Source organism: Odocoileus virginianus, chromosome 25 (assembly GCF_023699985.2).
Source record: "Odocoileus virginianus isolate 20LAN1187 ecotype Illinois chromosome 25, Ovbor_1.2, whole genome shotgun sequence".
NCBI lineage: Eukaryota > Metazoa > Chordata > Mammalia > Artiodactyla > Cervidae > Odocoileus > Odocoileus virginianus.
The window spans coordinates 9,853,391-9,879,846 of record NC_069698.1 but is presented as its reverse complement, the minus strand read 5'-3'; the positions used below and the strand labels follow the sequence as shown (position 1 = coordinate 9,879,846).

The 26,456-nt window shown below is 40.4% G+C and overlaps 1 long non-coding RNA gene across 1 annotated transcript; it reads left to right on the top strand.

Moving 5' to 3' along the window:
- The first annotated feature begins 1,559 nt into the window (after positions 1-1,559).
- LOC110143365 (uncharacterized) lies at positions 1,560-26,158 on the top strand. The gene is made up of 4 exons (XR_002315565.2): positions 1,560-1,864; positions 6,834-6,927; positions 16,134-16,260; positions 25,881-26,158. It is a non-coding gene; the product is annotated as an uncharacterized lncRNA (long non-coding RNA).
- The last annotated feature ends 298 nt before the right edge of the window (positions 26,159-26,456 follow it).

Below are 26,456 nucleotides of genomic sequence, written 5' to 3'. Positions count from 1 at the left end.
ACCCACTGTGGTGCTGACCAATGGCTGAACAGGCCCACTGACGGTGGTTCGTTGACAGCTGGTTGCTCGTGGGCGGGACCCACTGTGGTGCTGACCAATGGCTGAACAGGCCCACTGACGGTGGTTCATTGACAGCTGGTTGCTTAGGGACAGGGCCGCTTGTGGCGCAGCCAGCAGGCTGAGCTGGGGGCCTTGCCTGGTGATGGTGTGCTGATGAGGCTCAGCAATGTCTGTGTGCTAATAGCTGCACTCCCTGGGCTCTGTCCCAGGACTAGAATGTCTCCACACACTGAGGCAGGTGCTAAGTCACGTTTTCACTTCACAAACCACCCCGCTCGTGTGGAGCACAGGGAGGTTTTATTCTGGGAACCTATGGGAAGCACCCTGCAGGTTTGTGAATCGGGGCCATTTGGATGGAGGGGACCAATGGTGAGGTCGCAGAAAGGTTTTGCCTCCAGGTTTTGTCCTTCCTCTCTGTTGCAGTGGCTCTCCTTTCAGTTCAGTTCAGCTCAGTCACTCAGTCAGTCATGTCTGACTCTTTGTGACCCCCATGGACTGCAGAAGGCCAGGCCTCCCTGTCCATCACCAACTCCTAGAGTTTACTCAAACTCATGTCCATCACGTCACAAACCTCTGTCCATAGTTCTTCAGGCACTCTATGATATCTAATCCCTTGAATCTATTTCTCACTTCCACTATATAATTGTAAGTGATTTGATTTAGGTAGTACCTGAATGGTCTAGTGGTTTTCTCTATTTTCTTCAATTTGAGTCTGAATTTGACAATAAGGAGTTCATGATCTGAGCTACAGTCAACTCCTGGTCTTGTTTTTGCTGACTGTATAAAGCTTCTCCATCTTTGATTGCAATGAATATGATCAATCTGATTTTGGTATTGACCATCTGGTGATGTCCATGTGTAGAGTCTCTTCTTGTGTTGTTGGAAGATGGGGTTTGCTATGGCCAGAAAAGGGAATGTCAGAGAAGGGAATGGCAAACCACTTCAGTATTTTTGCCTCGAGAACCCCATGAACTGTATGAAAAGTCAAAAAGATAGGACATTGAAAGATGAGCTCCCCAGGTCGGTAGGTACCCAATATGCTACTGGAGATCGAGAAATAACTTCAGAAGGAATGAAAAGATGGAGCCAAAGCAAAAACAACATCTGGTATGGATGCGACTGGTGATGGAAGTAAAGTCCGATGCTGTACAGAGCAATATTGCATAGGAACCTGGAATGTTAGGTCCATGAATCAAGGCAAATTGGAAGTCATCAAACAGGAGATGGCAAGAGTGAACATCGACATTTTAGGATCAGCAAACTAAAATGGACTGGAATGGGTGAATTTAACTCAGATGACCATTGTATCTACTACTGTGGGCAAGAATCCCTTAGAGGAAATGAAGTAGCCTTCACAGTCAACAAAAGAGTCTGAAATCCAGTACTTGGATGCAATCTCAAAAATGACAGAATGATCTCTGTTTGTTTCCAAGGCAAACCATTCAATATCACAGTAATCCAAGTCTATGCCCCGACCAGTAATGTTGAAGAAGCTTAAGTTGAATGGTTCTATGAAGTCCTACAAGACCTTCTAGAGCTAACACCCAAAAAAGATATCATTTTCATTATAGGGAACTAGAATGCAGCAGTAGGAAGTCAAGAGATACCTAGAGTAACAGGCAAATTTGGCCTTGGAGTACAGAATGAAGCAGGGCAAAGGCTCTTCTCTCACGAGGCCTATAACACATTCAGCACTTGCTTCAGATTTAATGTAAGAATTTTATTTGTATTTATTATTGTTCCAGATATTTTTCAGTGTTGAAAAAATGTTTTGCAAAAGTCAACATATATTATCCTAGACGAGGTAAGTTAAAATGCCTAAAAGTAATAATTTTCCCTAATTGTAAGCAGTTTGTGGAAAATTTGAAGTGTAGGAAATTACTGATAATCCCATTAACCCAGAAGCAACCATTGCTAGTAGTTTTTTTTTTTTCCTTCTTTCTTTAAGTCTTTCATTCTGAAGCTCTGTTTGCAAATGAAAAGACATGGCCCCTGCCTGATAGGAACTTATAACTTTAAAGGTAACACAAATGAGAAAAATTTAGACAAAAGAAGGTAAAAAACCAGATTACATATAAAATAAGGATGATGATGCTAGGAGGTAGAAACATGAGTTTTTCTATAAACATATCTGTTCAATTTTTATACTAATAAGAGAAACTTGTAAGAATCCATATACAGAGCCAATTTAGGAAAACAGGTGAGTTTTTCTCTGAAACTAGTCAATTAGTGACTCTAAAACAATAAGTGAATGAGCATCAGGAAAACAGCTAATGAGTAAATTCGGGATTAAGTCGGAGGCTAGCAGGGCTTTCCAGGTGGCTCAGTGGTAGAGGATCCATTTGCCAGTGTAGGAGACGAAGAGACGTGGGTTCGATCCCTGGGTCAGGAAGGTTCCCTGAGTAGGAAATGGCAACCCGCTCTAGTATTCTTGCCTGGGACATCCCATGGATAGAGGAACCTGGTGGGCTACAGTCTATGGGGTCACAAAGAGTTGGTCACAACTGAGTGACTGAGCGTGCACACACACACAGGAGCCTAGTAAGTCAGAAAACAAATCTAAGATATTTAGTACATACTGTATCTTTGATAGGCTCACTGCTTTCTGCAGTGTCACTGAGACCTACACGGCCTGGAATCAGCCACTTTCTGCCTTTCCTGCTATTTACATTTGCAGGAAAGTTGCTTCTCCTCTCTGGTGTTTCCTCATTTAAAAAAATAGGAAAGATACCTTGTTGTGAGTATTAAGTGAGATAATTTATATTAATGTATTTAATACAGTCCCTGGTACCTAGTAAGTGCTCAGGAAATATTAAGCCTTGTTAAAGGCGCTGTAAGGAAGTGGATGAAAGATCAAATTCTGGTCAGATTGCCTTGTCACTCTTGTGGCTTTTTTCTACTTGCTTGTAGGATCAAATCATCAACAACAATCTCTATTTAACAACTTTTTGTCCCAAGAGTTTTAGAATGAACCAGTTTTTTTTTTCTTTGAATTGTTTTAAGATAATCATGAATTTATCAAAGTAAGCATTCATGGTTTGCTTCTGGGAAGTCCAGAGTTTTCTAAGGAAGACTTTTACATCACGAAGCCTCTGATAAAGAAGTAGTTATTTACTATTAATGAAATCACATGCATTTTCACCATTAAATCTTAGGGGGGAAAACCCCCTAAAAGAATTCTTTATCTTAGAAACAGTAATGTTGGATATATTTGAAGTCCATTACAACTTGGCATTTTGCAGCCCTCAGCGATGCCCCTATGGTGAGATGATGGAGAAAAGAAACAGACCAAATGTGAACATATGTTACACTCCATAAATATTATATATTTATGGAAAAGTGAAAAAACTTTTACCCACTATTCAGTGTTTAGCATGAGATTAGGATAATTTTTTAAAACATACATTTTATTTCATTTTTAACTTTTATTGGAATATAGTTGATTAACAATGTTGTGTCAGTTTCAGATGTACAGCGGAGTGATTCAGTTATATGATACATATACGTGTACCTATTCTTTTGAAAATTCTTTTCCCATTTAGGTTACTACAGAGTATTGAGCAGAGTTCCTTGTGCTATATACAGTAGGTCCTTGTTGGTTATCTAGTTTAAATATAGTGGTGTGTACATGTCAACCCCAAACTTCCAATTTATCCCTCCCCATACCTTTCGCCCTAGTAACGATAGGTTTTTTCTCTAAGTCTGTGAGTCTGAAAAACATACATTTTAAAAACTAACATTTATTGTTTTCATATTATACAATTAAGCTATGTTTATTCTAGAAAATTTAGAAAGTGGGAACAAGAAAAATTTTAACGTTTTTATATACTTCTGCCAGTTTCTATATAAATAGGTATCAATGTATTCATCATTATAATATGAAGCTTTTAATTTCTAAATTCATAAAGAAGCAATAAGTCAACTGGCTTACTTTGGTTTGCTGGGCACTGGCTTTTATTAGAAGACCCTGTTGTGTGTGTGTATGGAGGAGACGAGTTGTTCGAAATCACTGTGTGATTTCTTTTGAGTTTTTGTAGCGTAGGATCTTGTTACAGTGTGGTCTGGGAGCCCATAGCAACAGCATCAACTGGGAGCATATTAGAAATGAAGAATTTTCAGCTTTACCCCCGACCTAGTGAATCCCAACTGTATAATATGATTCCTGGGTGATTTGTATGCACATTAAATTTTAAGTAACATTACTATAGGAACAACTTGACAAAGTATTCAATATTTTTTTTTTTTCTCTAACAAGACAGTCATTTAAAGCCTGATTAGTCCTTATTCCCAGAACAACTTCTTCTTCAACCAGACGGTGAGCTGCTTCCTGGGTTCTCACTTCCACAAAAGCAGTGTTGGACTCTCCGACATAAATCATAGCAGGATCCTCTATGACCCACATCCCAGAATTTTAGAAATAAAAGCAAAAATAAACAAATGGGACCTAATGAAACTTAAAAGCTTTTGCACAACAAAGGAAACTATAAGCAAGGTGAAAAGACAGCCCTCAGATTGGGAGAAAATAATAGCAAACGAAGCAACAGACAAAGGATTAATCTCAAAAATATACAAGCCACTCCTCCAGCTCAACTCAAGAAAAATAAATGACCCAATCAAAAAATGGGCCAAAGAACTCAACAGACATTTCTCCAAGGAAGACATACAGATGGCTAACAAACACATGAAAAGATGCTCAACATCACTCATTATCAGAGAAATGCAAATCAAAACCACAATGAGGTACCATTATATGCCAGTCAGGATGGCTGCTATCCAAAAGTCTACAAACAATAAATGCTGGAGAGGGTGTGGAGAAAAGGGAACCCTCTTACACTGTTGGTGGGAGTGCAAATTAGTACAGCCACTATGGAAAACAGTGTGGAGATTTCTTAAAAAGCTGGAAATAGAATTGCCATATGACCCAGCAATCCCACTTCTGGGCATACACACCGAGGAAACCAGATCTGAAAGAGACATGTGCACCCCAATGTTCATTGCAGCACTGTTTATAATAGCCAGGACATGGAAGCAACCCAGATGCCCATCAGCAGATGAATGGATGAGGAAGCTGTGGTACATATACACCATGGAATATTACTCAGCCATTAAAAAGAATTCATTTGAATCAGTTCTAATGAGATGGATGAAACTGGAGCCCATTATACAGAGCGAAGTAAGCCAGAAAGATACAGACCATTACAGTATACTAACACATATATATGGACTTTAGAAAGATGGTAACGATAACCCTATATGCAAAACAGAAAAAGAGACACAGATGTGTAGAACAGACTTGTGGACTCTGGGAGAAGGCGAGGGTGGGATGTTTCAAGAGAACAGCATTGAAACATGTATATTATCTAGGGTGAAACAGATCACCAGCCCAGGTCGGGTGCATGAGACAAGTGCTCGGGCCTGGTGCACTGGGAAGACCCAGAGGGATCGGGTGGAGAGGGAGGTGGGAGGGGGGACTGGGATGGGGAATACATGTAAATCCATGGCTGATTCATTTCAATGTATGACAAAAACTACTGTAATGATGTAAAGTAATTAGCCTCCAACTAATAAAAATAAATGGAAAAAAAAAATCAAGTTGAGCCAGAAAAAAAAAAAAAAAAAATCTCATCATGGAAGGTTAAAAAAAAAAAAAAAAAGCAGTGTTGGAACGAGTCTAATAAGAGATCCACCAAAGAACCTGCAGGAAAACGTTTTGCTAGCTCTCCCAGCCAGGAGATGAAAGGCACAGAATGAACCTGGGACCTACGAACATGCCAATAAAACTCCACACATTTGAAGTCCTTGTTGTACAGCATGTTACAACTTCATGCTCTTCCGGGGCTCAGTGTTGAACGACTGGTAAATGGTGTTGAACCAGTTGATAAACCAATTAATGAAGTTCAACAATACCATTTTCATCAGTGGAGATTTTGATGCAGAGGTCTATTGACCTGGAGAACTGAGTCTGGCTTAAAGACCAAAGAGAAAGAGAACACTCCAAAACAACACAACCTATCAGTTGAGGAGCTTTTAAGATGGGAGTAAAGGCGTGCTTTCTCACCCTCCGATTCCTTATTTGCTAGAGTAGGAGTGCATCGGCAAAGCAGGGCTGTGGCAATTTCCTGGTAGGCATGACTAATAATTATAGCCTACATTTGACAGCATTTTATGATTCGCAAAGTACAATGCTTCTCAGACTTTAATGTGCATATAAATTACTTGAAGATTTTGCTAAGATGAGGATATTGATGCCTAGCAGGCCCAGGGTGGGGCCTGAATTTGCCATTCTAACAAATTTGCAGGTGGTACTAATATTGCTGGTCCATAAAGTGCATTTTGAGTAGCAAGTTCTTACCATGATCTCTTTTGAGAGTCACAGAAATTCTGGGAGCTAGGTAGAGCAAGCATTTTTTCCCCCTTCTTCATCAGAATATTGGCTCTATGAGGGTGTGGATTTGGATATGTTGCTCATTGCTATATCCCAAGTGCCTATAATAGTAGGCACACAGTACATTTTTATTGGATGGGTGAATGGCTGAGTCTTAATATTATAGAGGAATTTAAATAATGCTTTAACCGAAGTCACGTTCTATTAAGTGATGAAGCTGGCATTTGAGGCTAAGAATCTACCTAAATCTGAATTCAGTACAAAATGAACCTGTTTAGTGAATTGACTTTGTTTTTGGTAACAGAAAACAAATTTTTGAAGGAACTTTTAAAATTGAAGTATAAAGGAATGGCCAAATCATAAGTGTATAATTAATTAATTCATGCAGAGGAGCATACAGAACCATCTCTCAGATCAAGGAATTACCAGTTCACCAGAAATGTGCCTCCACTTGCTTCCAGTCATGATCCTCTCCTTTAGAGGTGGGTGCTGTTTGACTTCTATCACTGCAGAATAGCTTGAATTTGATAGAAGTTATGTTTTATAATAGATACTATTTAGTGTTTGCTTCTTTCACTCAATATTATATTTGTGTTCTTAAAGAAAGCAATAATTGACTCGTTTTCATTTTATAGTATTCCATTGTGTATATTATGTTTACTCCACAAACATACCAAAATCTGTCATATATTTCATTGTTGATGGGCATTAGAGTTGATTCCTGTTTTAGGCTAATATGAATTAGGGCTGCTATGGATATTTCTGTACTTAATTTTTGGTGAACATATGTACATATTTCTATCGGGTGTATTAGTATATTAGAAATGCACCATTTCTGGTGTGGAGTCTATCAGTTCTTCTTTCTCTTAATTTGTTTGTTTGGTGGCATTGGGTCCTAGTTGTAACACACAGGATCCTCGTTGCATCATGTGGGGTCTTTTGTTGCTTGGCGTGGGCTTAGCTGCTCCACAGCATGTGGGATCTAAGTTCTGCAACCAGGGATTGAACCTGTGCTCCCTGCCTTGCAAGGTGGAGTCTTAACCACTGGACCAACAGGGAAGTGCCTATTTCAGTTCTGGTAGACATCACCAATTTTTCAAAGAGAGTATATCAGTTAATTGTTTTGTTTTTTCTGTGATTTTTAAAAATTCTGATTAAATTCAGAGGAAAGACTACTTAAGAAGTCATCATTAGTTTTCTCTTAGCTGTTAAAAGGTTAGCATTCATGAAATAAGAACAGGTTATTTTAAAAAAAGGACAGTTAGAAATTGAAAATATGATAACAAATGAAAAGCACAACAGAACAGTGGAAATCTCTAAGAAATTTGAAGAAACAGGAAAAGATATGGAAAATATAAAATATATATAAAAAAATTAAAGAACCAGATCATGAGGTTCAATACCTTTGAAGTTCAAAGGGAGAAAAAGGAAAGAGGGAAAAGAGAAAAGGAGGAAATCATTACTCAAATAGTTAGAGAAAAATTCCTTCAACATTGCTTTTTTCCTCTGTGTTTGTTTTGACCTCTATGTTTCATGGGCAAAGTCTTACCACATTTATCTCTGACGTTGCTTGCCTATCACATTTAAGAGTGTGGCCCTGAAAGAACTGATGGGAAGTTCTGAGCCTGTGGTTGAGGATTACTACAAGCTTCACTGTACTTGTTGATCCAGTTGGACTATTATTTCTAGAAATAAAGGTTAGAGTTTCCAAGTTGAAAGGATCCATAGATTTCCCAGCAGAGTTAAAAATAATTTAAAAAGACTCACTCCATAACACATAATTTTGTACTTTCTCAAGTTCTACAAATTTCCAGGAAAAAGTCACACATAAAAGATGAAAATCAGATTGCCAGGGAATTGTCAACAGCAACAACAGAGGCTAGAATATAATGAAACATTGCTTCCAAATTTTTGAGGAAAAGTGATTCTTAGAATTCTACACTCAGTGAAATTCATAAGCAAATGTGAGGATGGAATAAAAACATCAGATTTTTCAGACTCATGCTCTGAAAAATTTAATCTCCTATGAGCTTTTTCTCAGAGACATGATCTATTAAAATGAGTTAACTAAGAAAGAGAAAGACATGGGAGATCAGAAACAGGAGATTTAATATTAGAGGTTACAAAGGACTCTTCAGAATGAATGAAGGGAGAGCTAGGCATCGGGCATAGAGACAACAGGCATTAATGTCTAGAATTAACTTAGAATACATTTTATTCTAGTTTTACCACTGATAGCTATTTAACTTTCTTGAGGTTTATTTTGCATACATCTATTGGGCTTCCCTGGTGGCTCAGATGTTAAAGAATTTGCCTGTAATATGGGAGACTTATTTGATCCCTGGGTTGGGAAGATCTCTTGGAGGAGGGCATGGCAACCTATTCTAGTATTCTTGCCTGGAGAACCCCATGGACAGAGCAGCCTGCTAGGCCATAGTCCATAGGGTCGCAAAGAGTCAGACACAGCTAAGTGACTAACGCACACAAATATGCAAAAATATATATATATATATAAAATATATAAATTTTAATCTATAATTAGGGCTTCCCAGGTGATGTAGCAGTAGAGAATCCACCTGCCAATGCAGGAGATGCCAGAGATGCAGGTTTGGTCCCTCGGTCAGGAAGATCCCCTGGAGAAGGAAATGGCAACCTGCTCCAGTATTCTTGCCTAGAGAATCCCATGGACAGAGGAGCCTGGCAGGCTACAGTTCATGCAGTTGCAAAGAATCTGGCACAACTGAGTGAGCATGCACAATCCATGTTTAAAATGTGTATTATTTTGGTCAGTTCCTGTGTCTATTCCTAGTGAATCTTTTGCTGATACCCTGAGAATCTTTTTTGAAAGCATCTTCAATCATTTCTCCTGTGTATGCAAAGATACTGGGAAACAGTGGAGAGGACAAAAGAGAGGAAGCAGGAAGAAGGAAAACTTGAATATTCCCACAAATGCATGATTAGTCTATGAATTAAGGAGAGTCTTTGTCCCTGGATAATACAGGATGAACACACTTCCCCTTCACCCAGAGCAAGAGCAGCAAGTTTACTCTGGGAGGCTTACATGGTGACCAGTGCAGAAAAGGAATCCTGTAATATAATTAAAGAACCAGGGCTCTATAATTGACACAGATGTTCAGGTGTGAGTCACTGGAAAATGATCGTCATTCTCCCTGTGACATGAGACTGGTCCAGGTGAGGCTAGTCCGGCAGAGGAAAGCCCAGCGTGGTGCAATGTGCTCAGGTAAGGCAGTGGGTGTATTCTGAACACCAAATTGCCTCTGGCTCAAATTCCCTTAGGTTTAAGCCCTGTATCTTGCTTGTGAACCCTCTGTTACTTGCTGCTGTTACTAAAAGCTGTTCTCACACTTGAGTGAGCCTCCGAATAACCCGGAGGGCTTATTAAGACACAAATTCATGAGTCCTACCTCCAGAGATTCTAGTTCAGTGAGAGACTCGGAATTTTCATATTTGACAAGTTCCCATGTGAGTCACACTTTTTGTGGCACCAAGAACAGAATTTTGAGGGATTCAGATAAGCAACAGATGAGTCCAATGGGAAAGCGTCAGTGAGTCAGGTGCTTCCAGCAATTGTTTTTGTTTTTATAAGGAAATATAGCCAATAAACAGAAGAGTGTACAAAATGTAGCAAATATGTATTTGTTCAGTTTAAAGGACAATGTTTTAAAAAACCCAGGTATTCACCAGTCAGGTCAAGGAATATAACTTTCTAGCACATTGGAACATCCTTGGGGTGACTTGGTTAGCTTTTATTTTCCTTGCTTTTTTCCATATATGTTCATGACTGAGACTGGCCTGTAATTTTCTTTTGTGTGTGTTGCCTTTGTTGGCTTTTGGAATCAAGGTTATGCCCATAAACAGTGCTTAGTATTTTTTTTCTCTTTTATATTCTGGAATAGTTTGTGTTAAATTAGAATTCAATTATATTTAAGTACAAATTTTTATGCATTCAACAGCCAAATATTCCTGCCCTGTATGAAGAAAAATATGTCACAGAAGCCAACATAAGTGACTAAAGTGCTGACTCTATCTTTTTTAAAAATTAATTTTTTATTGGTGTACACCTGATTTACATCTGTGTCAGTTTCTGCTGTACGGGAAAATAAACTGCCACACATATACACATACATACATCCACCGTCTTCCCAGCTCCATTCCTGTGTAGATCATTCAGTTCAGTCACTCAGTCGTGTCCGACTCTTTGCGACTCTATGGACTGCAGCACGCCAGGCTTCCCTGTCCATCACCGACTCTTGGAGCTTGCTCAAACCCATGTCCATTGAGTCGGTGATGCCATCCAACCACCTCATCCTCTGTCGTCCCCTTCTCCTCCCGCCTTCAATCTTTCCCAGCATCAGGGCCTTTTCAAATGAGTCAGCTCTTCGCATCGGGTGGCCAAAGTACTGGAGTTTCAGCTTCAACATCAGTCCTTCCAATGAATACTCAAGACTTTGCTTTCTGCCACAAGAGTGGTGTCATATCTGAGCTTGTTGATATTTCTCCCAGCAATCTTGATTCCAGCTTGGGCTTCATCCAGCCTGTCATTTCTCATGAGGTACTCTGCATATAAGTTAAATAAGCAGGGTGACGATACACAGCCTTGACGTACTCCTTTCCCTATTTGGAACCAGTCTGTTGTTCCATGTCCAGTTCTAACTGTTGCTTCCTGACCTGCATACAGATTTCTCAGGGGGCAGGTCAGGTGTTCTGTTATTCCCATCTTTTTTTTTTTTTTTCCATTTATTTTTATTAGTTGGAGGCTAATTACTTTACATCATTACAGTAGTTTTTGTCATACATTGAAATGAATTAGCCATGGATTTACATGTATTCCCCATCCCATTCCCCCCTCCCACCTCCCTCTCTACCCTATCCCTCTGGGTCTTCCCAGTGCACCAGGCCCGAGCACTTGTCTCATGCACCCAACCTGGGCTGGTGATCTGTTTCACCCTAGATAATATACATGTTTCAATGCTGTTCTCTTGAAACATCCCACCCTCGCCTTCTCCCAGAGTCCACAAGTCTGTTCTATACATCTGAGTCTCTTTTTCTGTTTTGCACATAGGGTCCCATCTTTTTAAGAATTTTCCAGAGTTTATTGTGATCCACACAGTCAAAGGCTTTCACATAGTCAATAAAGCAGAAGTAGATGTTTTTCTGGAACTCTCTTGCTTTTTTGATGATCCAGTGGATGTTGGCAATCTGATCTCTGGTTCCTCTGCCTTTTCTAAATCCAGCTTGAACATCTGGAAGTTCATGGATCATGTACTGTTGAAGCCTCACTTGGAGAATTTTGAGCATTACTTTGCTAGCATGGGAGATGAGAGCAATTGTGTGGTCGTTTGTGCATTCTTTGGCATTGCCTTTCTTTGGGATTGGAATGAAAACTGACCTTTTCTAGTCCTGTGGTTACTGCTGAGTTACAGAGCACCAAATAGAGTTCCTTGTGCTATACAGCAGGTTCTTATAAGTTATCTTTTATATATAGTAGCGTGATTCAATATCTTTAGTGATAATAGAAATATTAAATTTTCCCAGTTCTTTAATCAGATTTTGTAAATTGATATATTTCTGAGATTTTTCTATCTCACCAAAGGTTTTTTTTTAGTTTTTTTTTCATTTATTTTTATTAGTTGGAGGCTGATTACTTTACAATATTGTAGTGGGTTTTGTCATACATTGACATGAATCAGCCATGGATTTACATGTATTCCCCACCCCAATCCCACCTCCCACCTCCGTCTCTACCTGATCCCTCTGGGTCTTCCCAGTGCACCAGGCCCGAGCACTTGTCTCATGCATCCAACCTGGGCTGATGATCTGTTTCACCCTAGATAATATACATGTTTTGATGCTGTTCTCTCGAAACGTCCCACCCTCGCCTTCTCCCACAGAGTCCAAAATTCTGTTCTGTACATCTGTGTCTCTTTTTCTGTTTTGCATATAGGGTGATCGATACCATCTTTCTAAATCCCATATATATGTGTTAGAATGCTGTAATGTTCTTTATCTTTCTGGCTTACGTCACTCTGTATAATAGGCTCCAGTTTCATCCATCTCATTAGAGCTGATTCAAATGAATTCTTTTTAATGGCTGAGTAATATTCCATGGTGTATCACCAAAGTTTTCAAAGGTATTTTCCTTTTAACATTTCCTCTTGGGGATATAATTGATATATTACATTATGGAAGTTTAAGGTATATAATGTATTTATTTGATACATTTATATATTGCAATATGATTCCCACTGTAGCTTTATATCACCTCTATCATGTCACATAATTACCATTTCTTTTTTGTGATGAGAGCTTTTAAAACTTGATCTTTTAGCAATTTTGTATGTGTGCATGCTAAGTTGCTTCAGTCTTGTCCGACTCTGTGACCCTATGGACTGTAGCATGCCAGGCTCCTCTGTCCATGGGATTCTCCAGGCAAGAATATTGGAGTGGGTTTCCATGACCTCCTCTGGGGGATCTTCCTGATTCAGGGATTGAACCTGCATCTCTTATGTCTCCTGCATTGGCAGGTGGGCTCTTTACCACTAGTGCCACCTGTGAAGCCCCATAAAACAGTGTTGTTGAATATGATCACCATGCTGTGCATCAGATCTGCAGAATTTATTCTCATCTAGTTGCAAGTTTGTATCTTAAACATCTTCTCAATTCTTTCACCTCCCAGTCCCTCCTAACCATCATTTTGCCATCCATTTCTGTGACTTTGGTTTTTCAAGATTTCAAGATCACCTATAAGTGATATACAATATTGGTCTTTCTCTGTCTAGCTTATCTCACTGAGCATAATGTCATCAAACTTCATCCATGTTGTTGCAAGTGGCAGGATTTCTTTTTTTTCATGGATGAATAATGTTCTATCGTATATATATGTCCAACACAGTGTCTTCATCCATTTATCCACTGACAGATACTTAAGTTGCTCCCATATCTTGGCTCTTATGAATAATACTGCAATAAACATGAGGGGGCAGGCATCTTTTCCATATTCTGTTTTCATTTTCTTTGGATATATACTGAGGAGTGGGATTCCTGGATTATATTATTTAAAAATTTTTTAGCCACCTCCACACTGTGTTCTGTAGTGGCCAAATGGATTTACATCCCACCCACAGCACACAGGAGTTCCCTTTTTTCATATTCTCGCCATCACATCTCGTCATCTTGGTGACAGCTACTCTGACAGGTTTTTGGAGGAGGTCATGGAGAGGATGTGACCCCCAGTTGACCCAAGAGCTGACTCACACAATCGGGGGCTCCTTCCCACCTCCAGGTCCTTGGAATGTATCCTCCGCCCACTGTTCCCACAGCCTTGAGGAATGCAGACTTGGGAAAGCAAGGTGTGGTTGAGAACTTTTGGACAGTATACATGAGTGAACCCAGCTAAGGCCTGGGTCTGAACTAAGATTCTGTCTGGTGGGTGTAGAGATCTACTTGTTCTGTAGCTGCCCACAGCTACTCTCTTGTGTAAGTTCCTTTGTTCACTACGCCTGCCACTTTCCAATCTGAAGTGGTCTGCCTCTTTCTTAGGGCTCTCTTTGCTCTCTCTGTATAGGGGCCAGTTTAGGAGCCCTAAATGGAGATGATATCTCGTGGTGGTTTTTCATTTCCCTGATGGTTAGTAATGTTGACCATCTTTTCATTTGTCTGTTGGCCTTTTGTATGTCTTCTTTGGGAAAATATCTGTTCCGTTCCTCTACCCAGGTCGATGCTTAGAACTTTAATTTTTATGACTTTCTTCTTTTCCAATACAGGCTTTTAAGATACCAATTTCTATCTAGTGTCTGCTTTAGCTGTATTTCCCCAAGTTTTGTTTGTGGTGCTTTTACTGTTATTCAGTTATAATTTTTTCTATTTTCCAACTTAATCTGCTTTTTGATTCAAGAGCTGTTTAGAAGTTTATTGAATTCAAACATGGAATTTTTCTGGACATCTTTCTATTAGTGATGTCAAGTTTAACAACACTGTGGTGTGATCAGAGACTATGCTTTGAATGAAACCAATATTTTGGTTTGTTTTTGAAATTCACTCTAAGGATCTGTGTGGGTCAATCTTTGTGTTTCAAGTGTTCTTGAAAGGGAAGTATATTCTGCAGTTGGGGCTAATTGTTCTACTATGTATATATTTTAAATCATAATTATGCTTTTAACTTTTATAATTATGTAATTAAATACCTTCTACGTTCTTGCTGATTTTTTAATATTCTTCTATCCTTTTTAAAATTTTTATTGAAATTTAGCTGATTTACAATGTTGTGTTAATTTCTGCGGAGCAGAAAAGGAACTCAGTTATACATGTATATTGCTGTTGTTGTTCAGTCACCCGGTTGTGTCTGACTCTTTGTGACCCCGTGGACTGCAGCACGCCAGGCTCCCCTGTCCTTCCCCATCTCCCGGATCTTACTCAAACTCATGTCCCATTGAGTCGGTGATGCCATCTGACCATCTCATCTTCTTCTCCTGCCTTCAATCTTTCCCACAACCAGGGTCTTTTCTAGTGATACATATGTGTATTTATTCTTTTTCATATTCTTTTCCATTATGACTTATTATGGGATATTGAATATCGTCCCCTGTGCCACACAGTAGGTCCTTGTTGTTTATCCATCCTATATATCATAGTTTCCATCTCCTAATCCCAGACTCCCAATCCTTCCTCCCTTCCCTCTCCTCCTTGGCAACCACAAGTGTATATTCTCTATGTCTCTGAGTCTGTCTCTGTTTTGTAGATATGTCCGTTTGTGTTAGAAGTGATATCATATAGCATTTGTCTTTCTTTTTCTGACTCACTTTGCTTTGTACAACAGTCTCTAGGTTCATCTATGTTTTTGCAAATGGCATCATTTCATTCTTTTTAATAGCTGAGTAATATTTCAGTTTATATATGTACACACACGCACACATCAGATCTTCTTTATCCACTTCTCTGCCGATGGACATTTAGGTTGTCTCCATGTCTTGGCTATTGTAGATAGTGCTCTGTGAACATAGGCATGCATGTGTTTTTGAGAATCTTAGTTTTGTCTTTTTTTGTATATTCTTGGTCTATCAGGTATAGAAATATTTATTATACTGTCACTGTATAATATTGCATTTATCTATTTTTTCCTGCTAAACTTTCCTTAAGTATTCTGAGGCTATGTCAAAAGTTGCATAAAAATTTAAAATTATTTTTGTTACATGAAATGTACCTTTTGTCATTATGAAGTGACACTCTATCTCTAGTAAAGTTTTACGTGTTAGAGTTTATTTCATTTGGTATTGATATAGTTGCATAATTATATAATTAATCTTGATGGCTTGCTGATCCATGCCTGGCCCTGTACACTGCTCACCTCCGTCTCCCTTCCCTGCTGCTCCCTGGCCCCACTGTGTGTGACATGAGCAGCTGGAAGATGACTTCGGGGGTGAATGGTAACAGGAATCCTTCTTTGTCTTCCCCTCCCCCAGCCATTCTTCCCCGCCCGGAGGAGTCAGGATAGGTACCCAGGACAGGGGTCAAATTGCTCCATACGTTCAACACGGGGATGACTATTCAGCTCTGGTGATTTTCTGGCTCCTTATTTCTGTGGCGATGTGTAAGGACTGGGTGGGAAGGAATCACGGCAGCCCCATGGTGTTGATAACAGAGTCACATATGATGCATTGTGACTCCAAAGGGTCGTGGAGTCCTCAGGAAGGTCTTGAAGAATGCACGTTAAGAAGCTTAGTTCCAAGTAGCAAATCTACTACGTGGAAATTAGACCCGGAGTTTTCCTGGAAGTGACCAGTGGGAAGATCACACTGGTAAGGACTGTCCCCTCATTTAACTCACGTGTACCTGTGGGTCCCTTTCCCCTATCCCCCCACACCACCCTCTGCTCCTAAATACACTCTGCCTCTCTGTGGGTAGTGACATCTTATGTGGAAGGCAACTGGGACAGTTTAACCAGGTTGCAATTTTTTGACATTCCTCCCAGCACGAGGTGGGGTCTGTGTCTCCTTTGCTCAAATCTGGCTGGCTTTGACCAGCAGAGCACCCTGAGTCATGCTGGCTGGCCTCCGAGGCTGGATCAAAAAGGCCATGCAGCTTCCTCCTTGCTCACTGGAAGGCTTGTCCTCTGAGCCCTGAGCCCGCATGTCATGATTCAGATTACCCTAAGACCGCCAAGTTTGGGAGGACACGTGTAGGCACTCTGGTGGACAGTTCCAGCTGAGCTTGTCCTTCACCAATCCCAGGACAAGTGCCAGACATTTGATTAAAGAAACCGTATTGAAAGTGGATTCTCCTGACCCTCTATTCCAGCCATACCTTTTGAGTCACCTCCCAGCCTGTGGGGTCACCATCGCTGAGGCCCCAACCACCCCTGAGCAGAAATGAGTCATCCCTCTGTGTTCTGTTAAAGTTCCTGCCCCCCAGAATGGGACAACATAATAGTATGTTTGTTGTTTTATGCAGCGCACTATATCTCAGAGTCACAGGGCTCCCCCAGTGGCTCAGATGGCAAAGAATCCACCTGCAATGCAAGAGACCTGGGTTCGACCCCTGGGTTGGGAAGACCCCCTGGAGGAGGGCATGGCAACCCACTCCAGTATTCTTGCCTGGAGAATTCCCATGGACAGAGGAGCCTGGTGGGCTACAGTCCATGGGGTCTCAAAGAATTGGACACAAATGAGCAGCTAAGCACAAATTTCAGAGTGGTTTCTTATGCTGATAGATAACTGAAACAATAGTGCCAACAAACAGGCAGTTGAGAGCTCAATTTTCTCAGTCTATTATTATTTGTCTATTTGTTCACAGTTACTTATTTGCAAAGATCAGAAAATCAGGATTATATGGTTGGATATAGAAATGTGTACATAGTAACAACTGCCTTCACTTTGGTGCTTGGCTTAAGATCTTTGTAAATTAGTTTCCAGAATCACTCATTTTAAGGAGTAAAACGTGTCAAGGCTTTTCACTTGAAACACTGGGGAGGAGATGATTTCTCTCCATCATGGGCAATGAAGCCTGGCATGCTGCAGTTTATAGGGTCGCAGAGTCAGGCAGGACTAAATGACTGAACACCAACATAAGGGCTTATTTGTCACAAATAGATTTCCTCGACTTGTGGTTAAATGTCTCAGGTCATAATCTGAGGCAATTTGGTGTCTCTAGCCTAATCCTGATTTTATTCTGAAAAGCAAACAAAATAGCACCTCAAGGCTTCTTCCCTCTGACATAGACTATTTGTTTTAAAATGTGGCTCTGAGGCAGTCTGTACTGTTTTTTGAAGACATCCCAGGAGAAAGACAGCTTTATAGATTAGCTAAACATTATACCTGCCAGATTTCAGATGGTGCCAAAACTTTAGCCTTTTATTTTTCCATTGAAGTACTGGAAAGTATTGTAATACTTCATTGAGAGTGTTGGATGGGGTCTATTTAATAAGGACTTTAGTACTTTTATTTTATCCTCATTGCTTTATAAAGCAGACCTTTATTTTTCATATTTTTCCTGGATGAGTTTCCTCTTCTTTATTACCTTAAAACCCAGGTACCCAAATCCTTGACTAAACTCATTCGCAATATTTATTCTACTTATGTATAAGCAAATAAAGGAAGGTACTCTGGTACAGCTCTCAGAACTTGGATCACATTCAGAGTTTGGAAGTCTTATAAACACGGGGAAAATCTTGGAGTTTATTAATTAAGAGTTGATCAGAAAACTGGACAGTGAAATGGCTGAGAGAATCCAGTTGACTCTATCCCTGACATGTCCCTTAAGTTTCTTTCAGCTTCACCATTTTCTTCTTAGACTGTTACAGAAGGCTGCTGCCGACTTTTTGTCCTTAACCTTAGCTCCCTACCAGCTACTTTCCTTGTGGCAGTTGCACTGGAGGGGCGCAGTCAGTCGATCAGTGAGTTCAGTCACTCAGTCATATCCAACTCTTTGTGACCCCATGGACTGCAGCACGCCAGGTTTTCCTGTCCATCACCAACTCCTGGAGCTTACTCAAACTCATGTCCATCGAGTCGGTGATGTCATCCAACCGTCTCATTCTCTATCATCCCCCTTTCCTCCTGCCTTCAATCTTTCCCAGTATCAAGGTCTTTTCCAGTGAGTCACTTCTTCACATCAGGTGGCCCAAGTATTGGAGCTTCAGCTTCAGCAACAGTCCATCCTGGAGGGACACAGGCTACATCTTATTTGTGGTTGTCTGCTTCCCTGGTAGCTCAGACGGTAAAGCTTCTGCCTACAATGTGGGAGATCCAGGTTCGATCCCTGGGTTGGGAAGATCCCCTGGAGAAGGAAATGGCAACCCACTTCAGTATTCTTGCCTGGAAAATCCCATGGACTGAGGATCCTGGTAGGCTACAGTTCATGGGGTCGCAAAGAGTCGGACACAACTGAGCGACTTCACTACGCATTGCCTAGCACAGTGCCTGTTTCATGGTTGGTCTACAACAAATGTTGGAATAAACATTGAAAAATTATATTACTTGTATTCTGTGAAATATTCAGTGGGCCCATATGGCTTAAAAAGTCGAGTCTACTTTCCTTGGCATGACACCAGCAGCCAATAGCCAGACTCAGGCATCTGAGTGCCACTCAGTGATCAGGGGTATGCTGGCAGTGGGAGGAGCTAAGTGCTGGGCTGCCAGAAGATTTAAATACAAATACCCCAGGAAAAAGTGATAAAAATTTACGTAAATGTGTACCTATATGTGTATGTGTGTCTATATATACACATGTGTTACACATATATATACACACACATACACATATGTATATAAATGAGAAATGGAGAGTCCAGTGATAATAATTTGCTCTCTACATTGTGTTTTGCACTAAATCAAGTGCCCCTTTTCATTTTTAATTAAAAAAAACCATACTATTCACCTCTAAAGTCTAAGGTAAACTTGAAAAATTAATACTTCTTACGGGTTTAAAACTCAATCTGTTACATTTACAGATTTTTTTCATGGCACTGAAAGCTACTGTACACATATTAAGGTCTTCAGAAACACATTTACCACCTGTGTTAGAGTGCACATTGTTTTATTAGTAGAAACACTTTTTTTTTGTTTCACGCTAGTATGATATTTGATAAAGCTGCCAGAATCTCTGTGTAAAAAAGACAGTGAAGAGGTAGAATCCTGTATTAGGAAGAGGGTGGTTTTCAGCGACTCTCTGTGGCTTCCAGGGCCCTGAAGGGGCCTGAGTACCAGGGAGCTTTTCTCTCAGGGCAGGTTCGAAGCGGGCTTGACAGGGAGTCAGACCTCGAGAGCAGGAGACGAGGGCTGTGTGAAAGTCACACAGTTTGGTGAAAAAACCAGAAACCACTTAACCAGAAATCTTTTCTCACTTGCTTTTCCTGACAGGAAAGGCAAATACTGAGAAACACTAGTTTGAGATACTAGGCGGTGGTCAGGGGCTAGGGGAGCCTCCCAGGGTCCTGACTTTCTCCCTACAGGCCCTCCCCACAGCTCTCCACAGAACATGGAGAAATCCTTCTGAAAGAGGCCTCAGTCAGGCCGCGCTGCGCTCTGCTTAGTCATTCCGTTGTGTCCAACTCTTCATGACCCTCCTGGCTGTACCCCGCCAGGCTCCTCTGTCTGTGGGAATTCTCCGAGCTGGAGTACTGGACTGGGTAGCTGTTCCCCTCTCCAGGGAATCTTCCCAACCCAGGGATCGAACCCATGTCTCCAGTATTTCAGGAGGATTCTTTACCATCTGAGCCACTAGAGAAGCCCAAGAATACTGGAGTAGGTGGCCTATCCCTTCTCCAGGGGATCTTCCCAACCCAGGAATAGAACTGGGGTCTCCTGCGTTGCAGACGGATTCTTTACCAGCCGAGCTAGCAGGGAAGCCCCTGGGTCATGCTACCTCCCTACAAAAAGATCTGCGGATTAGGGCTTTGCATAACACTCACAGATAAAGGCCAAAGTCCCGGATTCTGGCCAAATCAAAAACTTATCTCATACCACTCTTCTCTTTGAGCTTTTGGCTTCACCCATCCTGGAAGTTTCCTGGTTGTTTCTGGAAATCTCCAGCGCCAAGCTCCTTTCAAGGCCTGTACACTTACTGCTTTCTCTGTTGCTAACATGGTTCCCCCAGATATCCACATGGCTTGTTTCCTTGCTTACTAGGGTCTTTGCTCAAATGCCACTTTTTTAGAAGCCTTGTCTGACTACCTGATCCCCCATATTTAGCACTCAGTCCTTCCTAATAGTGTCTTAGGGATATGCCTACTTGCTGCCTACCCCACCGGAAAGTGAGTTCCTTGAGAGCGGGGACTTTGCCTGTTGTGAACTCTGATGAGACCCCTGTGCTTAGAATAATGTTTGGTGTGTAGCTGGTGCATAGTGAATACTTGCAGAATGGGTGAGTGGATGAGTATAGGAGAGCAATACAAAGTAATAGGTTTGGTGGAAGAAAGTCAGGCAAATGGGTTTATAAGTATTTCTTGAGAATATTTCCTCATTATAGCAGATTTTCCTGATAGGAACAATTGATTTATCTCAGCTGAACTTTGTGGAATTAAAAGGAGAGAGGAAAGGAGAGAAATGACAGGATAGAGGTGGGAAACAAAAAGGTGGGGTAAAGGTTGGGATATAGTGGTGGTGTGGTTCTCTGCTCATTCTACTCAGCAGATTCAATCAAGCCTGAAATATTAATAGTCAACACCTTTGGTAGGAATTCACGGAAAGATTGTCCTGAATAATTTTAAGGGTTTCACTGACCAGTAATAAAGACGTAAAACAGATTTTCAAGGAACTTGGTAAGTGGATAGTGAAGGTTTATTGATGTGCTCAATGTAGGAATTGAAAAATTAATCAAAAGCCCCAGAGGAACATTAGAGAACTGATAATATCACCTCCTGAGGACATTGAGTGCTCTAGGGCACTTAAGGCTTTTTCAAGGGTAATTTGAATTACAAGAGATTTTCGCTTTATGGGCTGAGCCACCTAACCCTGGAGCAAGATGTGACTCTGTTGTGAAGAGAGAAGAAAAGACCGGGATCTCATCTGGGGGTGCACTAAAATTGGTAAGGCTGAAAGTGGAAGATGTGTCACAATGGAAGTGGTTCTGTGTATCTGTTTTTCTAGCTGATAAGTATTTAGGAAAGGCCTTGATTTTGACCAAACTCAAACTATTAGGAGTTGTGAAATCCAAGTACTTTCTAGTTTATTGTCACCTCCCTGTGACACAGAGTAGCCAAGTTGGATATGGGCTGACAGTTTCCTTGTTTGTAACACAGTCGGTGATTCATTAGGATTTTCCAGTGAGCACTACATTAAATTAATGAAACGTCTTGTCTTGGTGCATGTCAAAGGCATTGGAAACCATTATTACATGCTTTGCCTGTGATCAGTAGCCTTGGGACTGGCCTCTGCGAGGGTTTTACAATTCCACTTAGTCGTCTGTGCATTTTTCACGTAACCTTACACAGCAGGGCTGAAGTAGGAAGGCAGGTACACCACTGTGGGGTTAGTGACAGTCGGGGTGAAGAGGAGTGCAGAGTTGCATCTAGATGATGCACAGCTACGTGTAAGCTTTGGTATACTCTGGGCTACACAAGAATACTTTTTGAAAATCAGATAGAAGTTGAGATCTGCATTACTGACATACACTTTCATCTCCTTCTCCTTTTGCCTTATATGGATTTGTTTTAGTATGTAGCAGTGAAGCTACAAACTAAAGAACCTTCTTAGGTGGTTGGTTCACATCGACCTGTGTTCTAACCCTGAGAAATTGCTGAGTTTTTTTTTTTTTTCCCAAGAGGAGAATGGGAAATAGATAAGCACCTGTGATGTCACCAGGGTTTAGGAAGCTTCCTCAGTCATACAGAACTGTGTTATTGACCTGGACCTGCTCTTTCTGCTTTTTACTGTCAGAGGTCCTAGCTGGTTTTGTGTGTGTGTTTGTTTCCATGGAATCACTTCCTGAAGTGAAAAGATACAGCCTTTTGTTAACCCCTAAAGGGTGCCCAATGAAATGAAAATAATAGCACAAGTTTAGGCTGTGAGGGTAGTCTTTGTGTAACATTATGAGATCAAATCTCTAATTTCCTCCATTATCTAGGTCTGTAAGGAAAATAGTTCTCTCACTTTATTTCTTCTGTTTCAAAGTCACTTTTATTGGTGTGGAGAATTGTAGATTTTATTGCTGGCACAAAGATGAACTATTTTGGCAATCATCTTCGAAATTAAAATGGGTGATAAAGAAGTTCTGGTGGAGAAATACACAATGCAACTTGATGATGGAAAAGACCCAGCCAGTTTTTAAAACACTGGGATTGAAATTTTATGGTTTCTGAAGATGACTCACTGCTTAGCTGTGTCATGAGTTTCATTTTGAAATGAAAGACACTGTGCGGTTTCATTTGAGGCTTCATGTTGATGCAAAAAGGAAATGAACCCATATTGGGAAGTTAGCTTGAAATACATATAATTAATGATAAAAAAAAGTGTCAAACTGTTGTTTAGCCATCCTCCCCAACTCTTTTCTGGCATTACCAGGCTGTTCTACAATTATAAAATACCTGGTGCCTTCTCCTCTTGTCTGAGAACTCCTAAAGGGCAGGAACCAGCTTAAGCAATGAAGCTGTTGAGTGAACAAGTGAATATCAGCTCTAAGGGTGTGAAAACCTCAGCTCAAATCTTTCTGGGTCTCTGATGATGAGAAGGCTCTCTATATCCTCTATGCATTCACACACTTGACTTAAGCACAGTCTTGTTTAGAGAAGCTGTTTTACAGGGTTATTTTCACAATAATATTCACATTCTCGCACTTGGATATTCTCTTGAAACCAATATGGGGAAAGGGGTGGTGAATGTAGGAAGTGCGGGGGAAACAAAGCAGATATGATGAAGAACAAATCAGCTTAATTATTTAAAAGTTGATTTAACTTATTTCAATTTGCTTCCACATAGTCTAAAGAGGTACAGTATTCTGGAGTCTCTTCCAATAATAATAAACTCTTGCGATAAGGAGGGAGGCAGAAAGGAAATGTCTTAGATAACCAAAGGAGTTAGAGAAGAAGAATATCTGTAAGAAAAACTGAGTTGTGAGGTGGTACAATTTAATTTTAGATGTATGAGCTCTTAAGTCAGACCAGGACTAAAGCTGGTTCTACTGTTATTAGCTCTGAGAAATTAGAGAAGTTAAGAAGTTAACTGAGTCTAATGCTCAGTTAACCTTTTTTGCAAAATGGGAATAATAATAAAAATTTACTATGAGGTTATTATGAGGATTAAATGATACATTCATATATATCATACACCCAACTTGGATTACCAGATCAATCAGTGTGAGTGGTTAGTGATTAGACAACAGAATTGAAAGGGCTAGGAAGATAGCTCTAGTAACTGAGTTTATTTTAAAGTTTCTGTAAGATCCAGATGTTATGAGATGGCATTTATTACAGGTAGACCAATCAAAATCACCATGTACTTAATAGCCTTTGAAAATAAACATTGATATCAGTACTTGCTTTCCCCAGATTTACTGAAGTAAATTTATCTTGAAACTTCTCCTCTAAAGAACACAGATGAGAGTACGAACTGCTTCATTTCTGACAACCAAAAAGGCTATCTTCTTTGTCCAAATTATAACCAGGCAGTTCAAGGAAGATATACGCCCTTTTTGGAGAATGGCAGTTTAGATTCTGGAAAAAATAGAATAAATGCTACAGAGAGTAGCTGAAGAAATTGCTGAAGTCTGGTAACTTTTCAAAACTGAATTTCCATTTTCTGACCTATGAACACATTTCTCTTTCTTTTAAAATGTGGGACTCCACAAACTTGTGGGGGAGAGTCTTTTTTCCCCGTTTAGCAGTCTTGTGTTTTATTGAGAACGAGGCCATTCCATATGAAATCTCTCATCATCTCCTGGTGGGTAGTCTCTGCTCCCTTTTCTACCTCAGAAGGAGGTATCTTATTCTTTTTCTTGCCAAGAACACTGCTTTTGATTCTGTCACTGCTCCCCTCTGCGCAGCTTGACCCCATCCTTTAGGTACCATCTTTCTTCCATCTTTAATTTTTATTCCTCTGCCTATGAGTAGGGTGAGGGCCCTTCCTATCCTAAAATAACCCTCCTCTGACGCTGCTACTTGAGCAAGCTTCTACTTATCTCTCTTCCGCTCACCAGCAAACTTCTAAAAGAGTTTGAATTCTGCTTTCACTTCTTACTCATGCATTCACTTCTTAACCCTTTGCAATATGGTTTCCACCTCTAGCCCTCTATGAAACTGCCTTCTGGAAGGCCACCCCATCGATTATTCATATGCAACATAATAAGCCTTTCTTAGTCCTCTTTCTCCTTGTCGTCTCTGCAGAAATTTCCCCTCTTGGAACATTCCCCTCCTATGGCCTCTGTGATACTGTAGTCTGCCGGTTCTTTAAACTTTCTGAGAACCGTTTTTCTGCCTCCCTCACAAGCTGCTTTTTCTTCCTACTTCTGCTCCATAATGAAGATATTCTCTTCCCCACAGGTAACGCCTCATTCTCTCACTGTGCTTTACACACTGAATCTCTTCAATCTCTTTTCCCTTCATCTCAAAATCTCTCTCCTGATGATTTCAAAATCAGCAATTTCAAACTGTTGTTAGGATTCCCTTACTCAGGCAATCAGCCAGGTTTCAAGCTCAGCATATTTAAAAACTGAAGTTATTTACTTATATTCATTAAACTCCAAAGTCAGATTGTCTTCATTTTGTTTTTATTAATGACACCACTATTTTATTTATTTATTTTCTAATTGATGGAAAGTTGCTTTACAATGTTGTGTTGGTTTCTGATGTACAACAACATGAATCATTCATAATTTTATATATATATACATATATATATACATATATATATATATATATATATATATATATATATATATATATATATATATATATATATATATACCCAGTTGAGAGCATTTGAAAAGAGCTGCACATTTTCTACTTCTTACCACGTAGTCGTTTTAATTCTTTTCCCTGGCCCTGGTTCTCTCATAGCCACTTTTCATTTCCCTTAAATGCAATGACCTTGTAGAGGTACTTCAAGAGGTTCCCGACAAGTAGGTGTTCGTCACGTGTTTTCTTCCCTTTCCTTCCTTCCGTTGCCCTTCCTCCGTTCACACCTACCTTGTTACTTGTCTGAACAATTGGTGGGGCTCCTGCCGGACATTTGGGCTCACCCTCCCCCACACACCGCTCGTAGGTTGAGCTTCCTCAGGCTTCCTCAGGCTTCCTCAGATGAGGCCACTCCCCTGCTCAGAAACCTTTGTGGCTTCATTCTTTTCCCGAAAATGAAATAGGAAAGCACAAGGTCCAGGTTATTTTCACAGACCTATGTGTCACAGTGTTTTATACGTCACAGTTTTTTAGACGTGGTCTGCATGCCTCTGACACGTCCTTACCTTTCTCTCCTGTTGCCTTTCCTCTCAGGACCGACATCAAACCGGACTCGGTCTGCCACCCGTGCTTCCACTGTGCTTACCCAAACGCCTTCCCTCATCACCCGAACACTTGGAACTTCTCTCTCCTTTGACTCCGTAAAGACTTTGCACTTCTCATCCCCAACTTATTCCCATTTTAGTGGTTATTTATTCATTTACACTTTCTAACTTCTCCCTCCCGGAGGCCATAACTCTAAGACTGTATCTATGTTTTGAAGTAGCCGGTCTACTAGGCTCTCAGTATGTTTTGGCTTAATGAGAATAATAAACCTTTGATATACAGACCCACTTGTGAAAGTCTTTTAAACAGAACCACTGTTTATGAGAGGAGAAAGAGAAATAGAGAAGAGGGATGAAAATGAGAAAGAGAAGAAGAAAAAAGAAAGGCAGTTCATTTGAGGGGAACAAAGCTGTCATTTTCTGATTGGGTCAGAAAAGTATGAAATGCAAAGAAATAAAAGTCCCCTCAAAAGTCACAAAACTAGGTTTATGCTGACAGAGCAAGGGAGTTTTGAAAGCAGTCTTCCATTCTAATCCCATTCTAATTCTTGGCATGGTATAATGA